At 31.2% G+C, this 17,399-nt stretch overlaps 1 non-coding gene and 1 pseudogene across 1 annotated transcript; one reads left to right on the forward strand and one right to left on the reverse strand.

Annotated features, from left to right (window-relative positions):
* Positions 1-1,049: 1,049 nt before the first annotated feature.
* On the forward strand, positions 1,050-2,640 carry LOC127078652 (pentatricopeptide repeat-containing protein At5g06540-like; annotated as a pseudogene).
* Positions 2,641-9,585: 6,945 nt separating this feature from the next.
* Positions 9,586-9,668, reverse strand: TRNAL-UAA (transfer RNA leucine (anticodon UAA)). The gene has a single exon. It is a non-coding gene; the product is annotated as a tRNA-Leu (tRNA).
* Between the last annotated feature and the right edge of the window lie 7,731 nt (positions 9,669-17,399).

Consider the following 17,399-nt stretch of genomic DNA (forward strand, 5'->3'; position numbering starts at 1 on the left):
TTCAGGAAAATTAGAAGTTTACTTTTGTTCTTATTGTTTTTGTATTCTATGCATTGTCTTTTTGTAACTCTGTCCTCGTAGGAGCATAAGATAGAATGAATTTTCCTTCGCTTTTGTTAAGTTATCAATGTAAAATTCTTTGTGGTGAGTACAATAATAGTGATCATACTTGTAATATGCTAAGCAATAAATCCTTAGGTGAAGTAATACATGACCTTGCCTTAGAGCTAGCTATATATAGTTTCATCTGACCTAACTAAACAAGCACGATATTAAGGCTATAGTCTTAGGTATGATTTGTGGATCACGTTTTATTAAACAAAGTGATGGATGAATCATCGTTGAAAACATAGAGTTATATGCCTAAAGAAGCATGCCATTCCTTGAGACTAACATCTCGACTATGACTTTCATCACCCCAATCCACTATGCAACATTTTGGGTGATTCATCGTCGAAAATGTAGGATGACACGACGAGATCACCTTTATGATTTGACATATCTCCTGCTTCACCTATCTTCGTTTAAATTCTCTATATGTATCTTATGTGACAATAGATGAGTGGACCGATGTCTATTGATAATGTATGAGCTTAGCTCATTTATTTCATAATAGTCGAATATTTCTAAAGCATAAGACATGTAAGAATGAAGTGGTTAAAGTGGAATAGAACGTTCTTTCAAACAAGCGGAGTGGTTTAAGTGAAAGAAAAATATCCACTCAAATTTTATTTATGCGAGTGTATAGCAATTAGGCAAAGGGTATACATGGAACATGACTCAATTTATTTTGTAAGTTGCCAAGATTTAAAAAAAAATAGTGGAACCGAAATATTATCTTTCTCTCTCAACAATTTCATGCAAACCAATCGAAAGAAGTTAATAAGAGTAACAATATCGATCGTTTTCCAGTGTCTTTGTTATTTTTAAAGCCATCGTGTCGGAGTTATTTGAATAATTGTTGGTATAACAGAGTTCTTTAATTCAACAACGTTTCTATATTAAAAAACGTTGCTTGAGCAACATCCTATGGTGGGTGTTGTGAGGTAATGAGCTCAACCAGACACAGTCCATGTCTTCATCTCTTACAACAATGGCAAAACCTAACCATGAAAGAAATGAAACAAATCCATGCTCACACCATCACCAACAACCTCACTCGTTTCTCCTACATCTCCAACAGAATCTTAGCCTTCTGCTCTTTCTCACCACGCGGAAATTTTCGCTATGCAGAAACCCTTTTCACCCACATCCCCAATCCCAATCTCTTCGATTACAACTCCATCATCACCTCTTACACAACAAACTCGCAATTCCACAAATCACTCTCAATCTTCACCAAGATGCTCAACACTAACATTCGCCCCAATTCAAACACTTTCACCGTGCTTGTAAAAGCATGTGTTACACTTTCCTATCTAGAGCAAGTCTTCACTCTGTCAATGAAAATGGGGAATTCATCTGACGTGTATTTCGTGAGCTCTGTTATCAATGTGTTTTCAAAACACGGAGCGATACACCTTGCCCGTAACATGTTCGATGAAAGTTCTAACAGAAAAGTGGTTTGTTGGACGAGTCTCGTGAGTAGCTATTGCAGTTGCGGGTTGGTTAATGATGCGAGGGAATTGTTTGACGAAATGCCACAATAAAATGATGCATCGTATAGTGCTATGGTTTCTGGGTATGTTAAGAACGGTTTTTCAGCGAGGGAATTGAACTTTTTCGTGAATTGAAGAAGAACAAGGGTTATGCACGTGTGAGACCCAATGGATCACTTTTTGTGAGTGTTCTTAATGCGTGTACCATGGTGGGTGCTTTTGAAGAAGGGAAATGGATTCATTCTTATGTTGAGGAAAATGGTTTGGAATATGAACTTGAACTTAGAACTGCTTTGATTGATTTTTACATGAAATGTGGATGGGTAAAAAGTGCAGTGCAAGTGTTTGACAAAATGCCTGTTAAAGATGTTGCTACTTGGAGTGCTATGATTTTGGGTTTAGCTATTAATGGGAAAAATTTGATGGCTCTGAAACTATTTGAAAATATGGAGAAGGTTGGAAAAAACCTAATGAAGTTACTTTCATTGGAGTTCTCACAGCTTGCAATCATAAAAATATGTTGGGTGTAGCGTTGCGGTCATTCGGAATTATGACTGAAAAATATGGCATAACACCATCCATTGAACACTATGGATGTGTGGTTGATGTTTTGGCTCGAAGTGGACAAGTAATAAAGGCCTTAAGTTTCATTAGAAATATGCATATTGAACCTGATGGAGCTATATGGGGGCCTTTGCTTAATGGGTGTTTGATGCATGGTTATTTTGAATTGGGACAGACAGTTGGCAAGTATTTGATAGAGTTTGAGCCTCAACATAGTGGTAGGTACGTCCTTCTCGCGAACATGTATGCCAATATGGGTAAGTGGGAAGGTGTTTCTGAGGTAAGAAAAATGATGAAAGACAGGGGAGTGGTGATTGTTTCTGCTTGGAGTTTCATTGAAATTGATCAAACCATCCACAAGTTTGTTGCTGACGATAAGTGTTGTTTGAATTCAGGAGAAATTTATGAAGTCTTAAGTGACTTGGGAAGGAAAGTTGAGGAATTTTCAGGAGACAAGGATGTCCTTTTTTTCATTTGAAATTTGAAAGAATATCTTATTTGGTAAAGATTTTGGAAATGAATTGTATATGCAAATTGAGACATTTTTTCAAGATAAATATAAGCATTTTAGCATGAGAGAACTCTCCCCAACACTCCATACTTTACTCATAATGGAATAGTTTCATGACATTGACTAAATTAAATAATGGAAGAGGAAGAAGTAAGTTGATAGATGATAATGAATTAAAGTCCTCTTCATGTTCGATTATTGAAATAGTTTCGCGTCATTTTCCCATGCATGACTCGTGAATATAAGAAGAGTTATATTTGAAATTCAAAGATTTGAAAGACCTTTCGATGAGTTGTGAAAATATTTTGAAGAAAACGAGTAAGTTATAGTTTCGAAGCAGGAACAAGTCAATTTTAAAGGAAGATATGCTCGAAGGACATATAGTTGGAGACCGAAGAGTACATCGTAGCCGAAGTGAAGTAATATTCATCCCAAAGACTTCCTAAACATGTCATATTCAAAGGAAGATATGCTCGAATGACATATAATCGAACACTAAAGAGAACAACATGATCGAAGTGAAACAATATTCGTCCCAAAGACTTGCTAAATAAGTTTTTAGACAATTAAGACAACTTTCGTTTAAGCAAAGCCACGTGCGAGGCATGCATACAAAAACATTTTATCTCGGATTGAGCAACCTGGTCAACCATCTCTAAAAAATCAACCTTGAGACGTTTTTAGATCAATTACTGGTTCAAACTTATATTTTTCTTCTCAATCTCGAATTTCCTCAATTGTTTTTTGAGTTTGAAAGTTTCCTTCTTTGATTTGAGTTCTGGTTTAGAACAAGCATCAAATTTTTCTTTCTAAACCTCTATCTTGAACTTGGTAGAAGATACATCATGGAGATGACGTTCGACATCCTAATCACTTTTCAACTTATGATTTTTTATCTTTATCCAACTCAAGATTAATTTGGTAAATCTCCTTAATATTATCAACCATTTTATTCATAACTTCGTGTTGCTAAGTAGTTAATAGAGTTTCATGGGAAATGAGTTTTGTCTTAACTTAATTTACAGTATTTTAAAGGGGCTTGACTTACTTCAAAATGTTGAGACAAATATCATTTTAAATCTATCTCTCAAAGTTATTGGTTGGGAGTTCTAATATTCACATCAACGCGTTTAGATACATGAATCCCAACTAAACATTTGCATTAGAGTCTTTTGAATAAATGAATGAAGAGATCAAGTCATCTATGGAATCAAAAACATCTTGGCTAAGTTAACTTTAAAAGGCATATACATCAAACCAATGGCTTTAAGAGCCACCAAACATATCGGAAGGAAGGTAAAGTTGGTCCATACTTATAATAAGATTGTCTTAATTTAGGGATTTCTTTGAAGAGTGGGAGTAATATTGGTGTTAACGAGATAACACATGTACTTGTTTAGAATTAACCATCTGGGAAAGTGCTAATGTGGTGCTCACATGGTGCAACATCGGGCAAGACATTTGGCCCTTTTTATGTGAGCTTTTGTGTTAGTAGAATTTTGCATTTCCTAATATTAGCTACTAATTGTTTGTATTATGCATGACCAAATATGTGAATGATTGCATTCTGATAATTGTTAGTTAGTAGGATTGCATGCTACTAACTATGAGTTGACTGAGTGTCATGCATGACTAAGTTATGAATGATTGCATGTCTGTCTGATTGATTCTAGAGCGTTGTTTTGTGTGACATTTATGACGAATGCTACTAATTTTCCACTGCTAAGCTTATCTCTGATATTTGGAAGACTGTTGATGATTGTATGATTTAAAGTTTGTCACTTATTATGGTCTAAATAAGTGATATATCTTGAAGAATTGTTTTGCATAATTTGACAAAAGGGGGAGATTGTTGTTCATTTTGGATTGAATACATTTTGTAAAACAATAACATAGAGAAGTGTCCAAAGTGTTCGAGATTAATCTAGTTTGCTTAAGCTATATGGAGGTGCAGAGGGGACACATGATGGATGAGATGTCACAACATATTGATACGACATATGGGTCTTACGCAACAAGTTCTTCCTGTTGTGTTTTGGAAAACTTTCTGGTCAAAGATTGGATCAGATTTTATTGCTAATTGATTTAGCAATATGATTAAGTGATTTGTTTGACAACTGGCTGATGTTTGATTCAGATTTAAATGAATATTTAAAATTGAGATTAAATTGAAATAAATCATATCGTGTTAGAGATATTTATGGAACAAATAATATCCAATAGATTATGCATTAATTCTAGACAAAATTAACGCTAATATCTAAGGGGAAAATCCCAGATTTATTATGCTATATAAGGAGCTCAAGCCTACATTAGAAAGAAAGCATTCACATTGAAGACTTTAGAGTTCTAGATTTTAGAAGAGTCCTTGTTATTTTATGTACACCTCTATGTTTCAGTAACTTAGCATAGAAGGTTTGTCTAGTTGAGGTGTATATTCAACATTTTTATGTACACCTCCATGTTTCAGCAACTTAGCATAAAAGATTTGTCTAGTTGAGTTGTAATATTCGACATTGATAATTGGGTCAAACACAAATCACTAGGATTTAGTGATTGAGAGAAAGTGGGATGGTTTCTCATTTTTAGGGAGAGTCCTAAATAGAAAGTCATTGGGTAGTGTTAGGAAGATATATTGAACAACATAGGATTTGTTGTTGCTTGTAAGAGTAATTGTACTAAGCTACCAATAGTGAATTTCCTTTCTTGGGTTCAACCTTTTAGACGTAGGTGATGTTTGCATCAAATTGGGTTACCAATTGTTGTGTTCTTTATTGCTTCATCATCTTGTACAACTTAATCTGTATTATTTATGGTGATTCTGATTCAACTTGTCGAACCAGTTGTCTAAGACATCGTGTTCGACATTTGTCCCCCAATGAACACAATTTCAAGATGAATTGCATTAAAGACTAAATGCAAAGATTATGATACTTATCAAGAAAAATAATCTAAATATGATAGTGAAAAGTATGATGAAATATAGAAGCCCCAGAAAAGAATTTTGATAAATTTCTAAAAAGAAGCAAGGCTATGAAATCAGATCAAGTAATAATTTTGTAAGAAATGATTAAACATCAAGTTCAAGACAAAAATTCACTTACTTTGAATGTGAAAAACTAGGATATTTTAAGAGTGAGTGTCATTTTATTCAAAACAAGAAGGATATAGAGCCAAAAAGAGCATATATATCGCTTGAGATGACAATGATGTTAGCACAACCTCAAATTCTGAAAATGAAGAACAATCACATACATCTTTGATGGTTTCACATCACTTCTATTATGACAAGGTTAATAATTTTAACTCAAGTAATAAACTTTATTATGATGAATTACAAGATTCTTTTAATGATTTGCATGACGAATGTCTAAAGATTTATAGATTGTATGCTAAACAAAAGAAGAGTATCACATTCCAATAAAATAAATCTAAAAGCATGTAAGATGAGTTAGATTAAGTTAAACATAAATTAGATGCTCAAATTGATTGTTTAACATGTGATAAATCTAAATCTCTTGAATCTAAGATTGTTGAATTAAATCAAGTTATAAACAACTATGAAAAAGGTACAAAGAATTTGAACATGTTGTTAAGTAAACAAATACATGCTAATAATAAAAGTGGAGTAGGTTATTCTTACAATGTAAATCTAGTGGAAGAAATACTTACAATATTACTAAATCAAGAAAGGTGTGCTATAATATACAACCTAGAAAGATATATAACAATAATGATATACTTGTTTTTATTGTAATATCATAAACTATACCCCTAACACTTGCTACATTAGAAATTTGGTGCACCTAGTGGTAAATATGTGTGAATTTAGAAAGAAATTAACCTAAAAGGACCCAAAGACTATTGGGAACCTACAAATAAATATTGATTTTCTTGTGTAGGTGTGCTTGAAAATCAAATGCTAACTTTCTAATATAAATATTGGTTGCTTAAGGCACAAGAAAATCACATGGTACCCGTGTGGTTAAAATTTCAATTTTGAAGATAAATTGAATAGATTAACAATTTCAATTAGCATCATAAAGACTGTCATAATGTATGGTTTTGTGTCACGTCATATAAACACTTTAATTGTCATGATGTATCTTTTCCTATATTATTTTGCCTTTGATTTTATTATTTTTATTATTTTTGATAATGTCAAAAGGGGGGAAAATGTATGTTGTGTTTTTGTTCGTCTTATTGCAAGATACCAAAGCCTACATTACAAAATAAATGGGGAGATATACAAGATAGGGGGTAATAAATATTTAACAAAAAAATTTAATCGATATAGTTTGTCATCAGTAGAAAGGAAGGATTGTAAATAAGATCTTTCTTATGAACTTTACTAGGTTTTTATGAAGACAACAATATCAACAAAGAAGAAAAATATGAAAACAATGAAAGATCAAAAGAAAATTGAAAAATCAATAAGTTAAGGTTAAAAGTCTTTAATAAATTGCTTTTATCTTTAATAGATCATTTCAAAGTTCAAATATCACTTAAAAAGGCTCATAGAACTCATATAATTAAAATATGACTTATTTCCACATTAAAAAAAAGGTAAAAACCATTGAAACATGTGTCATAAATTGAGTTTTCAAAAGGCTAGACAGTGATATTTACCTTATATGTGTAATCAGTTACATGATGCTCCAACATGTTTCCAGGTTAAAACATAGTGGTAATTGATTTCCATATATGTGTAATCGATTACAGGTTGCTTCAACTTGTTTTCAACATAAAAAAAAGTAAAAACACAGTGGTATTTGATTGTCATATATTTGAAATCGATTACACGAGGCTAAAAGTGTATTTTTTCTCAAATTAAAATTAGGTAATTGAATACCACATTTTTGTAATCAATTACATCCTATTAGGATATACTTTTTCACGAACCATTGTCTTTTCATGCAATGTTCAAGTTCACTTGTTGTTTCTTGTTGTCAATAGTAGTTAAAAGTGATTTCTTAAACCATGCCAATAACATTTGATATAAAGATGGTGTTAAATACATGAGTTGCAATGATTGAATAAACACAAATATATAATAAAATACAATTATTGATAATATATAATCTATTAAGAAATCTTTCTTCCATTTTTCAGATAAGATATCGATAAAAGGTTTGAATATATTTTTTGCATGGATTTCATGTTTGTTTATATCTGACATAGTGGTTCCACCAGTAAATTTGATCAGAAACTTATGTTTGGAAGTTTTGAACATTAGATCATTTGTTTAAGGGAGAAAGTTTGTAACAGTGTAGGCGTTGTTTATGAATAAATCTGAATTGAACGCCGTCTCCAATGCAATCGATATTACAACATGAATATCAGTCCCTTGAAAATAAAGAGTGTATATTTGTTATCATTAATAGAAATAAACAATGAACTAATTGAAAACCTAAAAAGTATATATATATATATATATATATATATATATATATATATATATATATATATATATATATATATATATATATAACATTAGCTGATTTTACACAAATAATCCATGAGTGTCAACAACCTATTTTTAAATACACGTTACAAAAGAAGACTTATGAAAACTTACATTTGCACCAGCAAAGACGAAATTCAAGTGCTCATTGTTATTGGTAAGGACAAACCATTTGTGATAAGTTTTTATATATATTTTTCACATTTCTTTTGTTGTAATCTTCTAAAAGGACTTTGCTTATCCTTGCTGCGAATATGTCGAAAACATAAATATTAATAGATAAACAATAACACAAACACAAACATAGATACACAAACATAAGCAGAAAGATAAACACATACATAAACACAAATATAAAAACAAATACAAACAGAAAGATGAACCCAAAGAGTAACCCAATGACAAACATAAATAATACTCATTTGATCACAATTAGTCTCTCCTCTCATAAAAATTCACATTTTTTTTATATAATTTTTTTTGGCAATTTTGAATATCAATAAATATTTATTATTTTTTTCTATTATATTTTTATTGATTAAATTTCTTTTATTTAACTATTTCACTAATTATAATTATAATTATTAATATTAATTTCATCATTAAAGTTAACTCAATTAATTATTGTTTAAAATATTACACAACCCAAATGTTTTACTTAAAATTTGAGATGAAAGAAGTATAAGAAGAAGAACAAATATTTTAAATTTGATCACTATTATAAATAAAAACTAATTATTTTTAATATATCATTTATTTAATTTATATTAATAGATAAACAATAACACAAATACAAACATATATACACAAACATGAAAGATAAACACAAAAAGTTACAGGAAACACAAATATAACAACAAATACAAACAGAAAGATGAACCCAAAGAATAATCCAATGACAAACATAAAGAGTACCCATTTGATCACAATTACTCTCTTCTCTCATATAAAAATTTACATTTTTTTTATTTAGAATTTTTTTGACAATTTAGAATATCAATAAATATTTATTATTTTTTTTCTATTATATTTTTATTGATTAAATTTATTTTATTTAATTATTTCACTAATTATAATTATTAATATTAATTTCATCATTAAAATTAACTCAACTAATTATTGTTTAAAAAAATACACAACCAAATGTTGCACTTAAAATTTGAGATGGAAGAAGTATAAGAAGAAGAACAAATATTTTAAATTTTATAAATAAAAACTAATTATTTTTAACATATCATTCATTTAATTTAGTGTGAGGAGTTAAGTGAGTTTTTGTACTAAAATTAAAAAAAATGAAAATTTATCAAATTAATAATATTGAATCAGTTTTTTAAAAAACTGAATCATATTGAAGTAAAGTTTATTTATCTTTCTTCTTATAATTAAGTGAATAGTAGCATTAAAACATGCAAAGGTGAACATCTTAAAATGTATATTAAAAAATATAATGCAGGCTGTGGGGTTCGAACCCACGCGCATTGAAATGCAGAAGATCTTAAGTCTTCCCCCTTAACCTCTCGGGCAAACCTGCTTGTGATATTAATGTTTAACTTAAAATTACTAATACTATCATAGCTTCTTGGAAAAGCTGTAAAAACTAGTTATTGATTAATAGATTTCCCACTAAAATACATACACATAAATCACACCTAAACCAAAGAGTAACAGCATTACGAAAAATCTAAATACTTAGACAAAAATAACTAAGATTAGTACTACTAATTTACAAGGCAGCAAATGCATCATCCACCCATCTCTTTTGCTGAACACTTCCCTCACCGCCATCGCCAGTATCCTTTGAAGAACCTCTAAATATGCCTCCAACAGCAGCTCGCACCTTGTTCATCCTTTTCCGGTGACGAATTCGTCGAAGAACCACTTCTTTGTTAAGATTCTTACAGTTCTCAATCGGTTTCATCGACAACTGACTCGTCACACTCATCACTGACTCTTCATCTTCCTCGGCACCAACCTCGACTTGTTTTTCATTTGAAACGTCGCTCCGTCGTTTTGTTGCCTTGTTGTTGTTTTTGTTGAGAGAAGTAGAAGACATGCTTTCTTGTCTGTTTGTTTGTGTATGAAAAGTAATGCGAAAACTGTTTGGGATTCTTGAGTTAAAAGAGTGAATAAGAGCATCTGCATAAGTTGAAAAGAAGGGACTGCTTTTATAAGTGGTGACAGAATATTTGGATTCTGAATTATCCATTTTTTTATATGTACAGTTATGAATTTTTATTTGCAGTTTGAAAAGGTCGGTCAAGCGCAATGTACGATGTATCTTAAACACCGACAGTGGTAAATAATTGTTTTTTTTTGTGTGGGGAATATGAATGAATGACATGTTCATTGAGAAAAAAAAATCTATAAATATTTTAGAAAACTGTTTGATTATACCTTATATATTTGTCCTAAATTTTAGAGTTTTTCTTTTTTTTTATTAAAACTGTCTCGTTCGCATAATATACAATTTGGATGCAACAATATTTAGTGTGTTTGAACAGTGTTCTCTAATTCGTATAGTGGTATTAGGACACATGTTTTTAATATAAATTATTTTGTTATTTATTTGGAATGATGTGGTTGAGAAAGAAAATAATGTATTTGAATGATAATATCTACAACGTATTACAGTTTCATAAAAATCATATAACATATAACATAGTTATATTTCAACACCATAAACATAATAATTGTCTTAAATTACACAAATTATACATATGTATCTCTTAATATTGGATAATTATTTGAGTTTTTTATCCATTCTCGAAATCATCTAAATAGTATCATCCAGAATCATATGACATGCCTTCGGATTGTAACTTTCATACGTTATGAATGGTTGTTTAAACTCTCTTTGTTTTCAATGGTTGAAGGTATGATGCATCTGAATGGTGTGTCGAATGATCCAAACTAGGTGGTATACACATTGATGTTGGAAAAGAATTACCAGTGAATATGAGTTTAGGTTACACAATCTATGTTTTAATGGGCCTATGTGGAAGTTGCGAAATTAAGTTTTGGGATAATAATCGGAAGGTCTGATTCTAGTTTAGATAAAAGATAAATGTTTACTACAATTAAATTTGAAAGAAATGGTAAGTATAAAGAACTTATCCGGAAATTGAAATGTTATGACACAGGAGCAAGAAAATTTGGATGTCCTTTTAAGTTGCACGGGTATCACACGACAACAAATATTATGAAACTTAATATTATGTGTGGTGCATAAAACCATGGTTTGAATCACAAGTAACCGGTCTTCTGATTGTTAGTCGTTTAGATTCTAAAAAAAAGAAAATTGTTCCATCTTTACAAACTATATGCCTAGAAACACATTGACGCTATCTAATAATTTTAGCAGATGTTGCATTTCATTTCTTTGACACCTAATTGCCTTGTTGTTTTTGTGTCAAACATTATAAGCTTGCTTTATATTTGATACACGTTTAAGTATTTTCTATTTCAAAGTTACGAATACATTTTTAGGTTGAACCATGTTCAATGTCATCTTAACAACAATTTTCTTTTTTTTTAGAATCTAAATGACTAACAATCAGATGACCGGTTACTTGTGATCCAAACCATGATTTTATGCACCACACATAATATTAAGTTTCATAATTTTTGTTCCATCTCGAATACTTCATCAAGTTGTATTACACATTTTCCACTGCATTGATAATTGATTCAACGTATAAGATCCACAAATATATATTTCCTCTTCTTGATATTGTTAGTATTACTTCTAGGAATATGACATATTCTGTTGGCTTCACTTATTTGGAATTTAAAAAAGAGGATAATGTTACATGGGCTCTACAAATATGTAACAACCTATTTGTGAATCTATGTGCTTGCAGGTATAATGAATGCATCAATCAGTTGACCTATTTGGTTTTGACGATGACAATATTGTGAGGTAAAGTATTCATCTATTGTGATGATCAAGTTGTGATGCTTGGAGGTCAAGATGCCAAAGTCTATCTCTAAAGAGAAACACCTAATGTTAAGTGGATTTTTGTGGAACCCCTAATGATTGCATTCAAGAAGTCTTTATAATAACGGTGTGTATAATGAATCCTTATGAAGCCTCTTCAGATATAAGAAGTCAAGTTCTAGATAAAGTGATGAATCAATGATAATACAAGCAAGGGATTTTGAATCTTCATAATTGTGAAAGAGGGGAAGTGTGAAAGCCCGCATTTTCCGCGTCGAGTGATATGTGTCTATAAAGGTATATGATTAGCACTTGAATTGTTAAGGCAAATCACTTACACACACTTCTGAATGATCTAAAAGCCTATATAATTTTATTAAAACTACCGAAAAACCTTTTTGTGCCTATCTAATGGATTAGAGACCCATTCTAATCATTTAAGAGGGTTTTTACATGGAATAATAAATTTGTGATGACATCATTTGAAAACCTTCCATATTTGAGCTAAACCAAGTTAAAAAGATTTTGTTTTATTTATGAGGATTTCCGTCAAAATATCACATTTGGTTAGTGAGTTTCGTCTGTTGTAAAATCTTTCGTTTGGTTTAAGAGATTTTCCTTTTAAATCTCTGGTTTAGTTTATGAGTTTGTCCTGCGGTAAAAGCTCTAGTTTGGTTCAAGAGATTGTCCATTAAAATCTTAACTCAGTTCATGATTTGTGCCATGTATAAAAGCTTTCATTTGGTTTAGGATTAGCCTTGTACAAAATCTCATATTTTGTTTGGAGGATAGTCAATGTAAAACTCCAGTTTGTTTGTAAGGAGGTTTGTGGGCAAAACTTGTAAAAAACTTATAACATAATGGAAACTCTCAAGAAGAATGTTATGAAAATGATGTCGAAATTATAAAGTATAATTGGTTTCTTGATTGGTAAGAAACCCACAAGGGTAGAAAATAAAAAAATAATAAGAACACAATGAAATTGGTTATAACCTTCTATTCTTTACTTTCTCTTTAAAGCAATATCACAAGTGTTACCAAATAACAAATAATCTCTCTCACCCTAATTAGGATTTGTATTATGCAATGATGAGAGATTAGTATGCTATTTATAAGAAAACTAACACACTAAAATAATGGTCTTTTACACACATGTCCATCACACAAGCCAACTTAGAAAACAAGCTAACTTAAACAATTGGGCATAACAAACAAACATAATTCGACATGCTAACAATCCTAGCATACTTCGACTATGTCATATGAACATACTTTGCGGGCATTCTAATGATCATGTCGGATTATCGAACTAAGAAGCTACCCTTCCACCATACTAGAGTTCAATCCAATATCTCACAAATCTCCGACTTGGAACAAACTCTATAACATCAAGGGAACAAACCAACTTTCTTCATACAGCTTTATCAACTACATACAGTGGAAAATTTTGCAACTTATTAATGTCTTGGTGATCATATCAGCAACAATGTAATTTGTCAACACTTCAGCACTTGAACTTCTCTGTGCTCTCCCTTCAACGCTTTTAAACAATCCTACTGAACCAGTATGGCTTTCATCTTCAAGCGCCACAATCGAAATCATTCACTCTGATGAAATTTTCAGTCTCATACTTTATTGACGGCATCTTATCCACGCTTACCGCACCATTTTGTTATGAAAATGATATCGGAATTACAAAGTATAATTGGTTTCTTGATCGATAAGAAACCCACAAGGGTAGAAAAGAAGAAAACAATAAGAACACAATAAAATTGGTTATAACCTGCTATTATTTACTTTCTCTTGAAACAAGACTATAAGTGTTACAAAATAACAAATAGCCTCCCTCACCCTAATTAAGATTTGCATTATACAATGATGAGAAACTAGTATGCTATTTATAAGAAAACTAACACACTAAACTAATGGGATTTTACACACAGGCTCATTACACAAGCTAACTTAGAGAACACGATAACTTAAACAAGTGGGCATAACAAACATGTCCAATTCGACATGATAATAATTCTAACATACTTCGACTACAACATGTGAACAAACTTTGACGACATGTTAATGATCCTGTCGGATTGTCGAACCACGAAGCTACCATTCAACCATACTAGAGTTCAATCTAATATCTCACAAAGAAATTATTGGGGAAAAGAGTAGTCTGAGTGGTTAGGCTAAACCTTTATAAATATTTGGTTCATCTTCTTTATCTTACCTCATTATGTTTCATGCATTTATTTATTTCTACTATGATTTTCTTTATTTCATTGCTTATTCCTTGTTTTCTTTACAAACTTGCTTTAAGCTCTTATTCTGTAAAAGATTTTTATTTGAACATCATTTTTCAAATTCACCCCCCCCCCAATTCGTATTTGAAGTCATTTGTCTTACACTATTGAAATACTCTCTGAATACACCACTAGTGACTGCGACTAGTTGTGATACCTCATTGTTGAATTTTATTACAAATTTATTTATGACATCTTATGCTTTATTGTGTCAGTATCATATAATAAAAAGTGTGAGAGGTAAAATTAAGGGAATATTAAGAAACAAATAAAGGGCAGATATGGGAAATGATAAAACCTACTTAAAAATATTGGAACCTAAAATCATGGAGTGGAGTGTTATAATAAATTCTTCTATAAATGAGTCATATGTTAACTATGTCATGAAGTTCATAAGTGTGTATGAGAAATATCATGGATTTCTAAGATATGTTTAAAATACAGTATTAAAACAGGTGAAGGATAAAATATTTTGTGCATGGAATGTTCACTTCTGAAGCCATAGAATTACCACAACTAGCATAATTGAATATGTTCATGGTAGATTGAACAAAATGATTGGGAGATAGTAGGGGTAATTTTTGCAAGGGCTGGGGATCAGTAAAAAGAATTATTGAAATGCATAATAACGAAATACATACATCATTTGGTCAAAGCATCATAGTATTATAACATAAATTCAAGGATAAAATTTGCATTGAAAATTGACTCACAATATATCTCAGGTGAGATTGAACTTTATCTATGACGAAGTTGTGCGAGCATAGAAAAAACCCAAATAGTTGTAAGTGTAGTTGTACCATTAGAAGAACATACAATGCTCCTTGTGCTTGTTTTTAATAGCCAAGAAATAGACATATGCATATGGATGAAGTAAACACACATTGGAAAAGGCTTTAGTTTGATGATAATAGTATAATTAATTATGGTAAATGATATATTTCTATAATGGCAGAATGAGAGGTGGTTCAAGGGATATTTTTGAAAGTTATAACATGAAGCTCAACATCAAAGAGAATATGCACAATATAACCTATTTAGAAACCAATAATATGAAACCACCAAAGAAACTAGTAAAAACTAAGGGTGCTCCTTTGAAGATCAAACCATCTCCTTATGATAATTCTACCAAGTAGTTCACCATCATATTTTGAGCATGTTGACTCACTTTATTTGGATTCTCCACTTTCACAATCCAAAAAAAGTTCTAGTAAATGGTTATCACCTAGCCAAACCCCCGTCTTCCCCATCTTTACCAAAAATGCAACATATTAAGGAGATGCATGTATTTATCCATAAATACATTGACAAGATTGTAGATGTTAAGGATGATGGTAACTACAAATTTTGAGTTGTTTCACTCTTAGTAGGTATGGAAGAGGGTAATTCTAAAAGTTTTTACATCATACCAAAGACTTACAGGCTCATAAGGAAGAATACATTAGCTTATATGAGATACAAAAACGATATGATGAAATTCTAGAAGCTGTGATTCCTGGTAAAATTAGTTTTTCAACACCAAATGACAAGTGGACGTGTTTCGTTGAAATGGATTATTTTTGAAGCAATTACATATGATAGAGTTTTTATCGAGCTCAAAAAAATGACTTCTACAAAAAAACTCCCAATATGAAGTGGTCCACCAAAAAATCATGTTGGGTGGATTCTCTATATTGGATTGCTTTCAAGATTGTTGCATTCTGTACAAGTTTATTTGAAACCAGGATGTCATATACCATTAACATTTGTAGAGTGCAAATCTCACGTCAAAGACACCATAGTTGATCAGGAGAATAATTTTTTGGTTTGGAAGGATGAGTTTGATAATTTAAAAGTTGTTGAAATAGATTCAAATAAAAAAAAATCTAATGCGAAAGCACCAATAAATTTGGATGGTTTAATACATTTTAATGAGTTTTAATTTGTATTGAATATTGTATGTATAAACTTTTACATTTGCAAGATGCACAATTTTAAATTTAACTTATTGGGAAAATATGTGTTTGGCTTTTTACATTATGCATTAATATCAATATTGGGGATTTGTCCCGATAACACTATTTGGACAAACCCTTGATGGAAATTAATACATATGCATGATATTAAATTTTAAACGCATGGTTTTCGGAATAACACTCTCCATACACACCTTTAATTATAGATGGCAAACGAGTATGCTTGTCCTATAAAAACCCACAAAAAATAGTTGGGGCGAGCATAATTAAGGGTGTAGGCCTAAGATTTTGGCTTGTGCAGTAAAAAAATAGGGTCGGGCAGGATAAGACCGCGGCGGACATTGCACTTCTTAAGCCTAAAAATTTCAACAAAAAAAATGTTAATGCCCGCACCTTTAAAATCGATAAAAACACGACGAAAGGGTGTGCATATTAGAGGTGAGGGCCTAAAACCTTGGTCCATCCCGCGAAAAAAATGCGGGCAAAACAAGCATGTCCGGTGGGCTGAACCCGTTTTTTCACCCCTACCCTTAATGCTAATTAATAACCATGTTTTACACTAGATTTTAAACGTAATGTTTGTATGGATAAAACTCTCCGAACAAACCCCAAATGGAGTTCACTAACCATGTACTATGTAACACCCCAATTAAAATAAGATAATTATTTAATTTAAATTAATATTTTATTTATTAATTTAATTGAATAATTGGAAGTTTGGATTATTATCATTATTTTGGAATAATAATTATTGGGTTATTATTTTATTGGAATAAAATAAGTTGGAATAACAAAAGTCCCATTTGTGGTAAAAAGGGTTTTCACGTGAAAAGGAACAGAGAAGCGGCTGAAAGTGGAAAAAGGCAAAGAGGCAGAGCAAGAGAAGAGGAAAAGCTTGAAGCTAACGGAAGTGCCGGATTAACTCAGGTAAGGGGGGTTTATCATCGAATAACGGGTATTATGGGATGATATGTACTGGGTAGTGAGAAACTATTGTTTTACCTCTGATTTGATTGATGCATGCTGAAATTGGTAGAATATTGGATGAACGGAATTGGGATTAAAATTGA

This window comes from Lathyrus oleraceus, chromosome 5 (genome assembly GCF_024323335.1).
Source record: "Lathyrus oleraceus cultivar Zhongwan6 chromosome 5, CAAS_Psat_ZW6_1.0, whole genome shotgun sequence".
NCBI lineage: Eukaryota > Viridiplantae > Streptophyta > Magnoliopsida > Fabales > Fabaceae > Lathyrus > Lathyrus oleraceus.